The 15,110-nt window shown below is 43.7% G+C and overlaps 2 non-coding genes and 1 pseudogene across 2 annotated transcripts; all 3 read right to left on the bottom strand.

Annotated features, from left to right (window-relative positions):
- Nucleotides 1-959: 959 nt before the first annotated feature.
- Nucleotides 960-10,435, bottom strand: LOC119558529 (annotated as a pseudogene).
- A 401-nt stretch (nucleotides 10,436-10,836) lies between these two features.
- Nucleotides 10,837-11,015, bottom strand: LOC119558533. Its single transcript, XR_005220240.1, has one exon. It is a non-coding gene; the product is annotated as a 5.8S ribosomal RNA (ribosomal RNA).
- Nucleotides 11,016-11,674: 659 nt separating this feature from the next.
- LOC119558524 lies at nucleotides 11,675-13,669 on the bottom strand. Its single transcript, XR_005220235.1, has one exon. It is a non-coding gene; the product is annotated as a small subunit ribosomal RNA (ribosomal RNA).
- Nucleotides 13,670-15,110: the final 1,441 nt, after the last annotated feature.

The following is a 15,110-nucleotide window of genomic DNA, read 5'->3' as shown; positions in this document are numbered from 1 at the left end:
AATAAGTTTTGAACAATAAGAGGATCAGCCGCCAACCAACCAACCACTGCTACCATTGGAGGAACATATACTTACTTTTTATATGTCCTCTTACTTGAATGGTCCTCTCTTTACTTGAAAATTTCATTACCATAGGAATCTATTTATACATGGAATATGATTTCCACTACTTTTTCGCGTCACTAATAATTAATATGACGATACAGACTTGCTACCATAACATAAGTCTTGAACAATAATAGGAGCAGCCGCCAACCAACCACCAACCAACCAACCACTGCTACCATTGATAGTAATTTTATATGTCCTCTTTAGTGAATTTCAATACCATAGGAATATTTATACATGGAATATGTTTTGCCACTACTTTTTCGCGTCACTAATAATATGACGATACAGTCTTGCTACCATAACATAAGTTTTGAACAATAAGAGGAGCAGACACACCAACCAACCAACCGCGCTGCTACCATTATATATACTTATATTTATATAAGTCCTCTTTACTTGAATGGCCTCTTTACTTGAATTTCAATACCATAGGAATATTTATTTATACATGGAATATGTTTTGCCACTACTTTTTCGCGTCACTAATAATATGACGATATAGACTTGCTACCATAACATAAGTTTTGAACAATAAGAGGAGCAGGACACCAACCAACCAACCGCTGCTACCATTGAATGAACCATATATACAAACTTTTATATATGTCCTCTTTACTTGAATTTTAATACCATAGGAATATTTATACATGGAATATGTTTGCCACTTTATCATCGCGTCACTAATAAGATGACGATACATTTTGTTTGTTCAATATTTACTTATATATTGATGTTTCCAATTTAGGTCTTTTATATTTCTTCTTCCCTACCTTACACACCACAAACAAAGTGGCGTGCGATGCTGCAAGCAAGCATAATGATTATGCCCGCTTGCAACATCTTTATTATCGAATCATCAAGCAAAGGATAAGCTTCAGTGGATCGCAGTATGGCAGCTGCTCAACCACTTACAACACCTTGCCTGTTACAAAAGTCGTTTACAATTGATTCTAGGCTTTGTCATTGTATTAAATAATGCTTTTATATGTAACTAGCGCGGCATCAGGTGATCAAAGATCCTCCCAATTTACTATGTTACAAATTACATTGGCATCACATCCATTGTCGTTTATAAAGTAAATTATAAACTTTAAATGGTTTAGAAGCCATACAATGCAAATTGCCCCTTATTTATCATTGCAGTCCAGCACGGATACGACCTTAGAGGCGTTCAGGCATAATCCAACGGACGTAGCGTCATACCACTGTTCGCTCGAACAAGTATTGTGCCATTGGTCCGTACCTGCGGTTCCTCTCGTACTACGCAGGAATGCTGTCGCAACAACGTTTTGTCATTAGTAGGGTAAAACTAACCTGTCTCACGACGGTCTAAACCCAGCTCACGTTCCCTTGCATGGGTGAACAATCCAACGCTTGGTGAATTTTGCTTCACAATGATAGGAAGAGCCGACATCGAAGGATCAAAAAGCGACGTCGCTATGAACGCTTGGCCGCCACAAGCCAGTTATCCCTATGGTAACTTTTCTGACACCTCTTGTTAAAAACTCTTTAAACCAAAAGGATCGATAGGCCGAGCTTTTGCTGTCCCTGTGTGTACTGAACACCGAGATCAAGTCAGCATTTGCCCTTTTGCTCTATGTGTGGTTTCTGTCCGCACTGAGCTGGCCTTGGGACACCTCCGTTATTATTTGAGAGATGTACCGCCCCAGTCAAACTCCCTACCTGGCAATGTCCTTGAATTGGATCATACCTGAGTAATTGGAGTTATACCAAATTTTCAAATCAAAAATACATAAATGCACCGTTTTATTAAAGAATTTGTTTGCGATTATATAACAAACTCGTGATACTTTGATCAAGAAGCTTGCATCAAAACCCAATACCATAAGATATAATAAATATATCCGTATAATGGCTAGGAAATGATACACGTTCCATTTAATCAAGTAAGTAAGGAAACAATAAGAGTAGTGGTATTTCATTGGCGATACCAAACCGAAGTCTAATATCTCCCACTTATTCTACACCTCTTATGTCTCCTTACACTGCCAGATTAGAGTCAAGCTCAAAAGGGTCTTCTTTCCCCGCTAATTATTCCAAGCCCGTTCCCTTGGCTGTGGTTTCGCTAGATAGTAGATAGGGACAGGTGTGTCTCGGATCCCTCCGAACTTTATTTTACGTGGCGTGTTCCACAATGAAGGGATTACAACCACGGCATTCTAATATACCCACAAGTGAGTATATAATGCACGGGTCTAGGTTAAGCGCCAGACCAACGCCCCGGACTAGAAGCTATAGCTATGTACATAGCATCCACCCCAGTAGCAATTCGAGTACTTACTTGTCGGGCAAGCACTCCCCCTTGCGTAGGGGCGAGATCTATCTAAAATCTCTACTGTTCTGTGGGTCACAGCACCCGAGTTGTATAACGCAACATCCACGTCGAGCCCGAGGACTCTACCCGCGATATAGGTGTCAACCACAGCCACCACGATACTCCCACAAGGGGGCCAACCTCAATGAGCAGCCTTGGAGCTGCTCAACCCGTGGTACCGAAATTACAGGCTCGGTGAGCCTCACCCCTTCAGCTCCGACAAGCTCGGATGAGGCAACCATTGCCATATTAGTCGCCTCCTACGACAAGCTATGGCAGGCCTGTGGCAGTATTCTTCGCCGCTACCACACGGCAAAAGAGGTGTGGGGACTAACGTCCCGGCGCCTGTGGTTCCTCCCTCGTCGCATCCATCCTTCGCCTCGAGAAGGCAGCATCGGCAAAAACTCCTAGGAGACGCATCCGTTCTGGGGTCTCGACTACTCCCGCGACGATCCATCTTCCCTGGTCTCGAACGACTCCAAGGGCATCCAGGTCCCGCAAATCGTTGTACAGGCGGCATTCACACAGTATGTGGCGCCAGTCCTCTCTTGCCACGCCCACATGAGCATGCGGTCGTGGTGCTGAGGGTCCTGCTTTGCAGAAATGCGTTCATCGACCCGTGTCCTGTCAGCAAGAATCCGGCTTTGAGGGTAAAGACAAAGTCTTTCCTCTTGTAGACGAACGCTGCCTCTGGGAAAAACTCGCGAGTCACGGAGCCGTGTTCCGCGCGATCCCATCTGAGTTGCCACTCATTTAGCAGACGTTCGTCTAGCAGCGCCATCTTAGCTTTCCAGTCCAACACGGACAGGTCCTGTCCGTGGAGCCAGTCGCTCTCATCCAGGGGGACATCCTTCCTCAGCTTGAACTTCACGGCGATCCTGTGAGCATCCAGATCCATTGGAGGAGCACCAGCAAGCACCTGCAGTGCCACCGTGGACACTGTGCGGCATACCGGTAGGCATCCTAAAAGGATGGACCTCTGGCACGAGGTGAGGAGTTTAAGGGACTTGCCCCTACTCGCCGCCTTGTACCAGACCGAGGCACCAAAGAGTGCACAGGGGACCATGAGTCCGCTGTAAATCGTCCTCTTAGCACGGGAAGCTGAGCCCCCAATCGACTCGAAGCACCCGCGCTAGTCCTCCGGCAACTCCAGCCAGCCGATCTCTGAGAGCAGAGATATGCGGGAGAAAACTCAACCGCTCGCCGACTAAGATGCCAAGGTACCGGCATTTGGTGACGTAAGGCAGGCTTGCTCCAGCAAACCGTACCGTCGGTCTCCTCGTGCGTGAAAGCTGTCCTTTCAGCAACATTATTGCCGTCTTGCTGGTTGACACACTCACTTCCAACCTCAGCTCCCCAGGCTCCCACGATGTCCATCAACTGCTCGCCCTTCCGCTCCAGATCGGCACGGGAATTCCCGTCGACGAAAAGCAGAAGATCATCTGCAAACGCGCTCAGAGCACAATGTGGCTCCAAGCGCTGAAGCAGCACATCCATCAGTAAATTCCAAATAAATGGACCACTGACGGACCCTTGCGGGCAGCCCCGTGTAACCGCAACTGTGGCTGCTTCATACCTGCTGATGATGCTTGCGCTACGGCCGGAAAAATAGCTTTTCCACAAGTCGATTTCTCGACAGCCTACGTCGACAAGCCGATCCAGCACCGCACTCCACTCCACGTTGTCGAAGGCTCCCTTGAAATCGACAAAGATTCCAAGGACCCTCCTCTCGCGACTGTTGGCGACGGTGTTTTTGGCGTGCATCCACGCATCCTCCACGCAGCGTCCAGGCCTGAATCCGAATTGCCATCTGCAGCCATCCGGTAGCACATCCTTCAGCCGATTCACCATGATTCCCTCAAGCGCCTTTCCGAACACTGGCAAAAGGCATATGCCGCGATAAGAGGCAGGATCGCTCCTGTCCTTATCTGGCCCCTTTACCAGCGGTATCACTCTCGGGTGCTTCCACTCGGCCGGAAAGTATCCTTTCCGAGATGCACCGAGAGTACAGCTTCGTCAGGTGCTGAGGGATGGCACGCCATACCTCCTTGACAATACCGCCCGTGATGCCATCCATACCCGGCGATCGCCGGCTTCTCAGCCTCGCGACGCTGGTTGCCACCTCGAAGGCTTCGAGGATCGGTGGGGGCACCAGGGGGTATGTCTTCTCGTGTCGTCGACTCCGCAACAGGGAAAAAGTTGCGGAGAAGCACACTGCGCAGTCGTGCCAAGTTACGGAAAGCGCGCCGTTCGACCGGAGACATCCGAGATCGGCTGTCTTCTTCCGGCCTCGGCATATTCGGTATACGTGCCCCCCATGGATCATCCTTGTGCCGTCCCACGAAGTCCCGCCAGTTTTGCTCCTTTGTCGTCAAAGATAAGCTTCTTGTACTGGCCTGAGGCCAAATCTCAGTCCAGCGGCAAGTTGCTCAGCATCGTCGGTGCCACTCCGGCGAGCTGCCTGCAGCCTACGCCTCAGTCTCCGGACCTCTTGGCGCTTGGTACTCAGCTCAGGATTCCACCATATTACGTTTCCCCTCGCTGCAGGATCCTGCGCCCTATCACCCTGTCGCACACATCGTGTACGATGGAGCGAAGGGCAGACACATGGTCGTCCAAACGGCGATTCCTCCAGTTCCTCGAGACTCTGTGCTGCACTCCTTAACTCTACACTGAATCTTCGCCAACTTGCATTGGAGAGCTTCCATTGCGGTACCGGAGCTAGGCTCTCAACGGTACTGCTCGGATCTGGAGTAACCTCAACAGTGATATGTTGTGGTCACTCAGCTCCCAGAAGTCAACTCTCCAATCGTAGGTTGCCCATACTCGCGCGCTTCGTTGGCGAAGGTCACGTCGATATCACTTCTAGAGCGGTGATTATCGAACGTGAACACCTGGCTGGCCGTATTCAGTACACTGGCACCGCTTGCGATTATCCACTCGTTCATTGAGCTGTCCCCGTTCGCGGTTCAGGCGGTCTCCAGAGTTGTCTGGGGATTTTGCTGAACCACATAGGGGAGACTGCGTTAGCATCAAGTCCGAGGATTGTCGGTGTTCTGCTAGCTAATAGCAGAACCGTATCCAGGTAGTCAGTGTAGGGCTCCAGAGCAGCTAGATGCTGGCAGTATACGGAGGCCAGAAAGATTTGTGCCATATCTTCCTGTGACACTCACGCACACTCCGTAGTCCGTCGTCAAAGCCTCGATGGGCATGCAGATGGCAGATGGGTCGTCCACGATGATGGCAGCTTTCTTCCTCCTATCGGCGAATATCCTCATTCCTCCAGGCAGTCCAGTGAGTCGCTTGCCAGCGTCCACGTAGGGCTCCTGGACTAGTGCGAACAGGTGGCCAGCATCTCTCATCTGCTTGGCAAGCTCGATGACAGCGCAACCGGCCCTCGACCACAATTCGCTTGGATGAAGCTAAACATTATCAATGTCTAGCTTGCACCCTGGCTAGCAGCGCGCCTTATATCGGGCAGCCACCCGAAAGCATATAATGCCCCGAGGGCATACCCTTGTGACGGCAGTTGCGGCAGTCCACCGCATTTCTGCACTTCGCCGCGACGTGGTCGTTCTGTCCGCACTGGCGGCAGACCTGCTTCTCTCGGGCGTACCGACACTCATTGACCTTGTGGTCAAAGCCAAGGCATCGGTGGCACGCGTAGGTTCGCACCTGAGAGCGGCAGCGGTAGGAAAACCACTTAATGTATACTCTCCCGCCCTCGAGAACGGCCAGCGGCCTGGTCGTCTACCTCCAGCGTCACATTGATTGTGGCACCGTCAGCAGCTGACCAGGGCTTGGTCGCCAGGACAACCGCCTTCTGGAACTCCTTGAGGCTCATCTCTTCGAAGTTCTTCTCCCTGAGCTCCATCATAAACTCGTCCGGTCCCACGGAGGTGTCCACATCCTGGACCGTAACACGCGGCTTCGCAGCGGTGTTCCTCGACACCTTCAGGCCCACCTCGGCGAACTTTGCGGAGGCGACGACCTTCGTCATCTCCGCCTGCGAAGGCGTGCGAATGATCGCGCCGCCCCGCTTCAGCTCACGCACCTCGTGTACTCGTACGCCCAGAGCGGGCGCTACCTCCTTGCGGATCTTCTCAGCGATTTGCCTGCCTGACAGGGCCGGGTCGTCGCACGCAACGACAGCCGACCATGTCTCCCGAATCTTCCGCGGTGCGGGTACGGGGGCAAGGGGGGCAACAGGGGCAGCAGGTGAGGCGACTAGGTGCGCGCCTCTAGCAGCGGTGGCTGCATATGAGGCAGCCGAGGCGACCGGTGTCCTGCCTCTTCAAGCGATCCTCCAGCACTCCGATGCGGATCAGCAGGGCTCCGACGACCTCCTCGTAGCGGTTTGCCAACAAACTGCGTCTTAATGCTCACGGTAGGGCTCGCTACGTGGGACATCCTCAGGATATCCGCACGGATGTCGCCCATCTCGGCAGCAACGGCTCCGTTTCCCCTCCATTCCCTGTCCGAGAAGGATTTCTCTATGCTGGCTGGCACGACGAAGGTCCCTCCATCAGCAGCGGCTGCGACTGTGGCAGCGTCGGCGGGGGCAGCGGCGGGGGCAGCGGCGGCGGCAGCGGCAGCGGCTGCGGCAGCGGCAGCGGCTGCGACTGCGGCAGCGTCAGCGGCGGGGGCAGCGGCGGGGGCAGCGGCAAAGGCGTCGGCAGGGGCAGCGGCGGTTGCATCCAGCGCCAACACTTTGCACCTCGAGGCCTCCCTCAGCGGCGCTTTGTTGCGCTTGCCTCTGGCGCGCCCTCTGCCCGAGCTGCTTCCACGGCTGCTCGCACTTTCGCTCCCGGACTCGTCGACCACCATTTTTGGTGGCGCCATCTGCCGGTTATCGGCCTTACTAAGTAAGCTCTTTGATATTCGAGACTTACCCCTTCCTATCAGCTGGTTCTCAAAAGCTCGGTCAGCTGATCAGCTGATCCAAGTTCAGCGGAGACACAAACCGCACAGCTGTGGGCGACAAAATGTGCCTAAATTAGGCAAACGCCTCTCTCGAGAGAGCGCCTCTCTCGCGACACACGTGTCTTAATGGAAAATTTCCAAAAAGAAAAACGCGAATATCGCCCGATTTCCGCAGAATTTCAAACGGAAAACACACGCACTGTGTTCGCAAGCACGAAACACGAATTTTCGCACTATTTTCAACAATGTACCTGTTGTTTTACTGCCTAAATGCACTTTACTCGCGGAGCGTACGGAAAAACACGTCTGTTCTCGCGAGCAACCAAACACCGACTGTGTGTAGATAGGGGACAGTAGGAATCTCGTTAATCCATTCATGCGCGTCACTAATTAGATGACGAGGCATTTGGCTACCTTAAGAGAGTCATAGTTACTCCCGCCGTTGACCCGCGCTTACTTGAATTTCTTCACTTTGACATTCAGAGCACTGGGCAGAAATCACATTGTGTCAACACCCGCTAGGGCCATCACAATGCTTTGTTTTAATTAGACAGTCGGATTCCCCAAGTCCGTGCCAGTTCTGAATTGATTGTTAATTGATAATCGTTATAATTAATAAGAACTAATTGGTTTAACCCAATTAGTATTCTTAAAAATTTTAGCAAGAAAGTTCCACAATTGGCTACGTAACTAAACTATCCGGGGAACAAGTGACCAACATAAATGCCAGACACTCTATTTACCCAGAACGAGCACATAAACCATGTTATTGTTTCCCAATCAAGCCCGACTATCTCAATCTTCAGAGCCAATCCTTATCCCGAAGTTACGGATCTAATTTGCCGACTTCCCTTACCTACATTATTCTATCGACTAGAGACTCTTCACCTTGGAGACCAGCTGCGGATATTGGTACGGCCTGTTGAGAAGTTTGCGTGTCCCCACCATAAATTTTCAAGGTCCGAGGAGAAAATATCGACACAACAGTATATGTCATGCTCTTCTAGCCCATCTACCATATCTCTCTGCGAAAGACTTCCATGGTAGTACGGCTATAAAACAGAAAAGAAAACTCTTCCGATATCTCTCGACGGCTTCTTTATGGTCGTTCCTGTTGCCAGGATGAGCACGAGGCCCATATTTAATAACAAACGGATACTCAACAGGTTACGGAATTGGAACCGTATTCCCTTTCGTTCAAAATTATTCAAGTATATTAATTAGCTTGATTTATATAATATAATTATATTTGTATGGCATTTGTGTTTTACTTGAAAATTTTCGGCTTTCGCCTTGAACTTAGGACCGACTAACTCGTGATCAACCACTGTTCACACGAAACCCTTCTCCACTTCAGTCCTCCAAGGTCTCATTCGATTATTTGCTACTACCACCAAGATCTGTACCAATGGCAGCTCCATGCAGGCTTACGCCAAACACTTCTACGCATACCATTGTACCTTCCTACTCACTAAAGTTTCAAAATTTATATCACAAGTAATATAAATCATCTACTTTAGCGGTAATGTATAGGTATACAACTTAAGCGCCATCCATTTTAAGGGCTAGTTGCTTCGGCAGGTGAGTTGTTACACACTCCTTAGCGGATTTCGACTTCCATGATCACCGTCCTGCTGTTTTAAGCAACCAACGCCTTTCATGGTATCTGCATGAGTTGTTAATTTGGGCACCGTAACATTACGTTTGGTTCATCCCACAGCGCCAGTTCTGCTTACCAAAAGTGGCCCACTGGGCACATTATATCATAACCTTGAACTTCATATCAAGAAAGTTAAGGTTCTTACCCATTTAAAGTTTGAGAATAGGTTAAGATCGTTTCGACCCTAAGGCCTCTAATCATTCGCTTTACCAGATAAGATTATTTTATATAACATTAAAATGCACCAGCTATCCTGAGGGAAACTTCGGAAGGAACCAGCTACTAGATGGTTCGATTGGTCTTTCGCCCCTATACTCAATTCTGACAATCGATTTGCACGTCAGAACTGTTTCGGTCTTCCATCAGGGTTTCCCCTGACTTCAACCTGATCAAGTATAGTTCACCATCTTTCGGGTCACAGCATATATGCTCAAGGTACGTTCCAGTTAGAGGCATAAATAATATAAATATCATTATACATAACTATATAGAACGCCCCGGGATTGTGTTAATTAGCTATAAATAGTTAAAAAACTAATCCCATTATTAGTCAAGTTAATTACGCTATTAGGTTTATATCCCAATAACTTGCACATATGTTAGACTCCTTGGTCCGTGTTTCAAGACGGGTCCCGAAGGTATCCTGAATCTTTCGCATTGTTAATCATACAAGTGCATATAATAAACACAAAAATCAATGATAATTATGCCATTATATAATTCCGAAAAATTAACGCACTGTATTCATATAAATCTATCAGCACTTTATCAAATTAATAACATTTATTCTGTGTTAAAATGCAAGCAAATTAATTTGAATAAACTATAAGTTATATTTTATGATAAATTTTGTATGCTAATAGATTACAATGTCCTTATATGGAAAAAATGCACACTATTATCATAATATTGTTTAAATATTACAATTTTAATGATGAATTTTCCATAACGGATATTCAGGTTCATCGGGCTTAACCTCTAAGCAGTTTCACGTACTGTTTAACTCTCTATTCAGAGTTCTTTTCAACTTTCCCTCACGGTACTTGTTTACTATCGGTCTCATGGTTATATTTAGTTTTAGATGGAGTTTACCACCCACTTAGTGCTGCACTATCAAGCAACACGACTCTTTGGAAACATCATCTAGTAATCATTAACGTTATACGGGCCTGGCACCCTCTATGGGTAAATGGCCTCATTTAAGAAGGACTTAAATCGTTAATTTCTCATACTAGAATATTGACGCTCCATACACTGCATCTCACATTTGCCATATAGACAAAGTGACTTAGTGCTGAACTGATTTCTTTTCGCTCGCCGCTACTAAGAAAATCCTGGTTAGTTTCTTTTCCTCCCCTAATTAATATGCTTAAATTCAGGGGGTAGTCCCATATGAGTTGAGGTTGTGTATAACTTTTTTTGCAATTAATTCTTTATATATAATGATAAAACATTTTATTAAATTCGTTATATATTTTATATATTTGTATGGCATTTGTTTGGTCTAACGAATCAACGAAGAATAATAATATTGTCAACGGCTTTCTATTTACTAATCTTTAATAAGAGACAATTCTAGATAAATTTTTTATGCTAGACATTTCTCAGTATTATTTGATTGAAAAAGAAAATATTTCTCTTCGTTTTTCACATTCAAATTATTTACTAATGTGAGATAATGTTTTTCATATATTTGTTAATATTATGAATAATATAATAATTAAATTATTATTATCCAATAATATACCATATGCTTATAAAATTTCATTATAAAATTTATATAAACAACTTAATTAGCATAGTCTTACAACCCTCAACCATATGTAGTCCAAGCAGCACTATAAAATTAATTAAAGTACATAACAGCATGGACTGCGATATGCGTTCAAAATGTCGATGTTCATGTGTCCTGCAGTTCACACGATGACGCACAGTTTGCTGCGTTCTTCATCGACCCATGAGCCGAGTGATCCACCGCTTAGAGTTTTATATATTGGTTTGGTAATTTTGTCATATATGTTTTTATTGAAAGAAATTAAAAATACACCATTTTACTGGCATATATCAATTCCTTCAATAAATTGATTTTTATACCTAAAACGAATGCTGCGAAATGTCTTAGTTTCATATAACCAATAATATATCAAGTATTTTTTAAATGGCATTTACGGTATTAATACTTTTTTTTAGCGATATATATTGAAATTTATATAAAACATTAACCTGTAATAATCAGGTACAACATTGTACATTTTAGGTTGTTGCATTATCCAATGTATGCGCATAACTGAGATGAACAATACATATCGCAACGCGTGTATATTATGGTCCATATACACACAGTGTTTTATTAATTAATTGCATTTAATATACAATATAATAATAATATTAAATAAATTTAATAATTTCGATTTGCTTGTTCGAATTTGTTATTTGTTTGCTTTTGCTTATTTATTTATCTCTTATTTAATGCAATAATATATTTATTATTACAATTATTATTTCGATTTGCTTGTTCGAAATTTTATATTTGATCTATAAAAGATCATATTTTTGGCAATTTATATTTTATTTGTATTACTATAATATATTATATTATTATAATAAAAACAAATTTTTTTATTAACGGTAAGGATATTAAACAATAATGATCCTTCCGCAGGTTCACCTACGGAAACCTTGTTACGACTTTTACTTCCTCTAAATAATCAAGTTCGGTCAACTTTTGCGAAACAACCGTAACACACAAGGCGTCACAGTGATCACGTCCGGAGACCTCACTAAATAATTCAATCGGTAGTAGCGACGGGCGGTGTGTACAAAGGGCAGGGACGTAATCAATGCGAGTTAATGACTCACACTTACTGGGAATTCCAAGTTCATGTGAACAGTTTCAGTTCACAATCCCAAGCATGAAAGTGGTTCAGCGGTTTACCCGGACCTCTCGGTCTAGGAAATACACGTTGATACTTTCATTGTAGCGCGCGTGCAGCCCAGGACATCTAAGGGCATCACAGACCTGTTATTGCTCAATCTCATTATTGCTAGACGCAATTTGTCCATTTAAGAAGCTAGTGTCCTTATAATGGGACAAACCAACAGGTACGGCTCCACTTATATAAACACATTCAAACACAATAAACATTTTACTGCCACCATGAATGAAGGCTATATAAGCTTCAACACCATAATCCTGAAGATATCTATTTAATATATTTGAGTCTCGTTCGTTATCGGAATTAACCAGACAAATCACTCCACGAACTAAGAACGGCCATGCACCACCACCCATAGATTCGAGAAAGAGCTATCAATCTGTCTTACACACTTATGTTCGGACCTGGTAAGTTTTCCCGTGTTGAGTCAAATTAAGCCGCAGGCTCCACTCCTGGTGGTGCCCTTCCGTCAATTCCTTTAAGTTTCAGCTTTGCAACCATACTTCCCCCGGAGCCCAAAAGCTTTGGTTTCCCGGGAAGCGACTGAGAGAGCCATAAAAGTAGCTACACCCAATTGCTAGCTGGCATCGTTTATGGTTAGAACTAGGGCGGTATCTGATCGCCTTCGAACCTCTAACTTTCGTTCTTGATTAATGAAAACATCTTTGGCAAATGCTTTCGCTTAAGTTAGTCTTACGACGGTCCAAGAATTTCACCTCTCGCGTCGTAATACTAATGCCCCCAAACTGCTTCTATTAATCATTACCTCTTGATCTGAAAACCAATGAAAGCAGAACAGAGGTCTTATTTCATTATCCCATGCACAGAATATTCAGGCATTTGAAGCCTGCTTTAAGCACTCTAATTTGTTCAAAGTAATTGTACCGGCCCACAATAACACTCGTTTAAGAGCACTAATGCAGGTTTTTAAATAGGAGGAACATATGAAAAAATACAAGTATCTAAGCACATGTAAGAACTCCACCGGTAATACGCTTACATACATAAAGGTATAGTACTAACCACAATTGTAAGTTGTACTACCCGTATGAAGCACAAGTTCAACTACGAACGTTTTAACCGCAACAACTTTAATATACGCTATTGGAGCTGGAATTACCGCGGCTGCTGGCACCAGACTTGCCCTCCAATTGGTCCTTGTTAAAGGATTTAAAGTGTACTCATTCCAATTACAGGGCCTCGGATATGAGTCCTGTATTGTTATTTTTCGTCACTACCTCCCCGAGCTGGGAGTGGGTAATTTACGCGCCTGCTGCCTTCCTTAGATGTGGTAGCCGTTTCTCAGGCTCCCTCTCCGGAATCGAACCCTGATTCCCCGTTACCCGTTGCAACCATGGTAGTCCTAGATACTACCATCAAAAGTTGATAGGGCAGACATTTGAAAGATCTGTCGTCGGTACAAGACCATACGATCTGCATGTTATCTAGAGTTCAACCAATATAACGATCTTGCGATCGCTTGGTTTTAGCCTAATAAAAGCACATGTCCCATAAGGTTCATGTTTTAATTGCATGTATTAGCTCTAGAATTACCACAGTTATCCAAGTAACTGTTAACGATCTAAGGAACCATAACTGATATAATGAGCCTTTTGCGGTTTCACTTTTAATTCGTGTGTACTTAGACATGCATGGCTTAATCTTTGAGACAAGCATATAACTACTGGCAGGATCAACCAGAATAATGTTTTTATTCATATTTCATTCATATTTTTGAATAGAAATTAGCAATATAAATTTTATAGATTGTTTTCTATCGAATACGGCCATTTTTATATAGCATTCGTATACGTTTGTTGTTTTCACAATATATACTTGTTCCGCCACTAATAATAACAAGTTTTTTAATTATTGATGTTAAAAACACAATATTTTTTTTCGTAATACGTAATAATTTTCTTTATATTTGCATATTTCATTCTAAAATATCTTTTTTGTTCGACATACGTCATTATTGTATCCACACATGTACAATTTTTGTTTAACCAATATAAAATATTGAATTAAATCATTTGTATTTTGATGATAAATTTAAAATTTATCTGTATATATTCATATAAGACTCTTTGGTAATATATAATATAAAACCGAGCGCATATATGATATGTACGTTAGAAGAAATAATATATATATATATTATTTTCTTTTAATATAGGGACACCTCTTTTAATTTATCCCCGCAGGGAATTATCACATAACTCAGTATGTGATAATGGCAGACCAATATACATATATATCAAGATTATCAATACAAAATATATATCATTATTAGCCTGCCTCAATTGTAATTATTTATTTGGATTAACGATAAAGTTCGGAAACAATTTGTTATTCTATGTATAATAGAAACCTTGGCCTTTGTTTCAACATTATTATCTTTGGGCTTAAAATATTAACCGTGGAGCCAAGTCTCATATTCATAAATGAATAAAGAAACAAATTTGACGGATTAATATCTTCTCTACCGACAGACAGTATTTTGTCACGTCAATAGTAGATGGCCGGCCCATTGACCATCCTATAGTAGTTTTTGGACCCAATATCTTTAATTCGGGTATTTTCAATTGTCTTTGCCAATCAACCGTTTGGTACTCTCTCATATAATAAGAGAATACACATATAATTCCATTATATGGATATATCTTCATTATTTTATTTGCTACATCACCCTATAATAGTTTTTGAACCCGTCAACTTCAATTCGGGTATTTTCAATTGTCTTTGCCAACCATTTATATGGTATTCTCTATTATAATAAGAGAATACTAGTGTATATCCATTATATGGATATATCATCTTCATATTATTTGCTACACCACCCTATAGTAGTTTTTGAACCCATCATCTGCAATTCGGGTATTTTCAATTGTCTTTGCCAACCAACTATACGGTATTCTCTCTTATAATAAGAGAATACAAGTATATTTTCATTATATGGATATAATGCCATTTATTTTTCAATATCCATATAATTCATTTAGTTTTGTATGTACAAAACAAGTTTTCTTTATAGTATTGACAAAATCATATGTTTACGCATAACATAAGTTTTGACCAATACGAGGAGGGGCCCGCCAACGACCACCTCCCTATAGTAGTTTTTTACCCCACGCACTACTGCGTG

This window comes from Drosophila subpulchrella, unplaced genomic scaffold, assembly GCF_014743375.2.
Source record: "Drosophila subpulchrella strain 33 F10 #4 breed RU33 unplaced genomic scaffold, RU_Dsub_v1.1 Primary Assembly Seq107, whole genome shotgun sequence".
NCBI lineage: Eukaryota > Metazoa > Arthropoda > Insecta > Diptera > Drosophilidae > Drosophila > Drosophila subpulchrella.
Note: the sequence above shows the minus strand (reverse complement) of the source record. Positions and strands in the feature narration are given on the sequence as shown.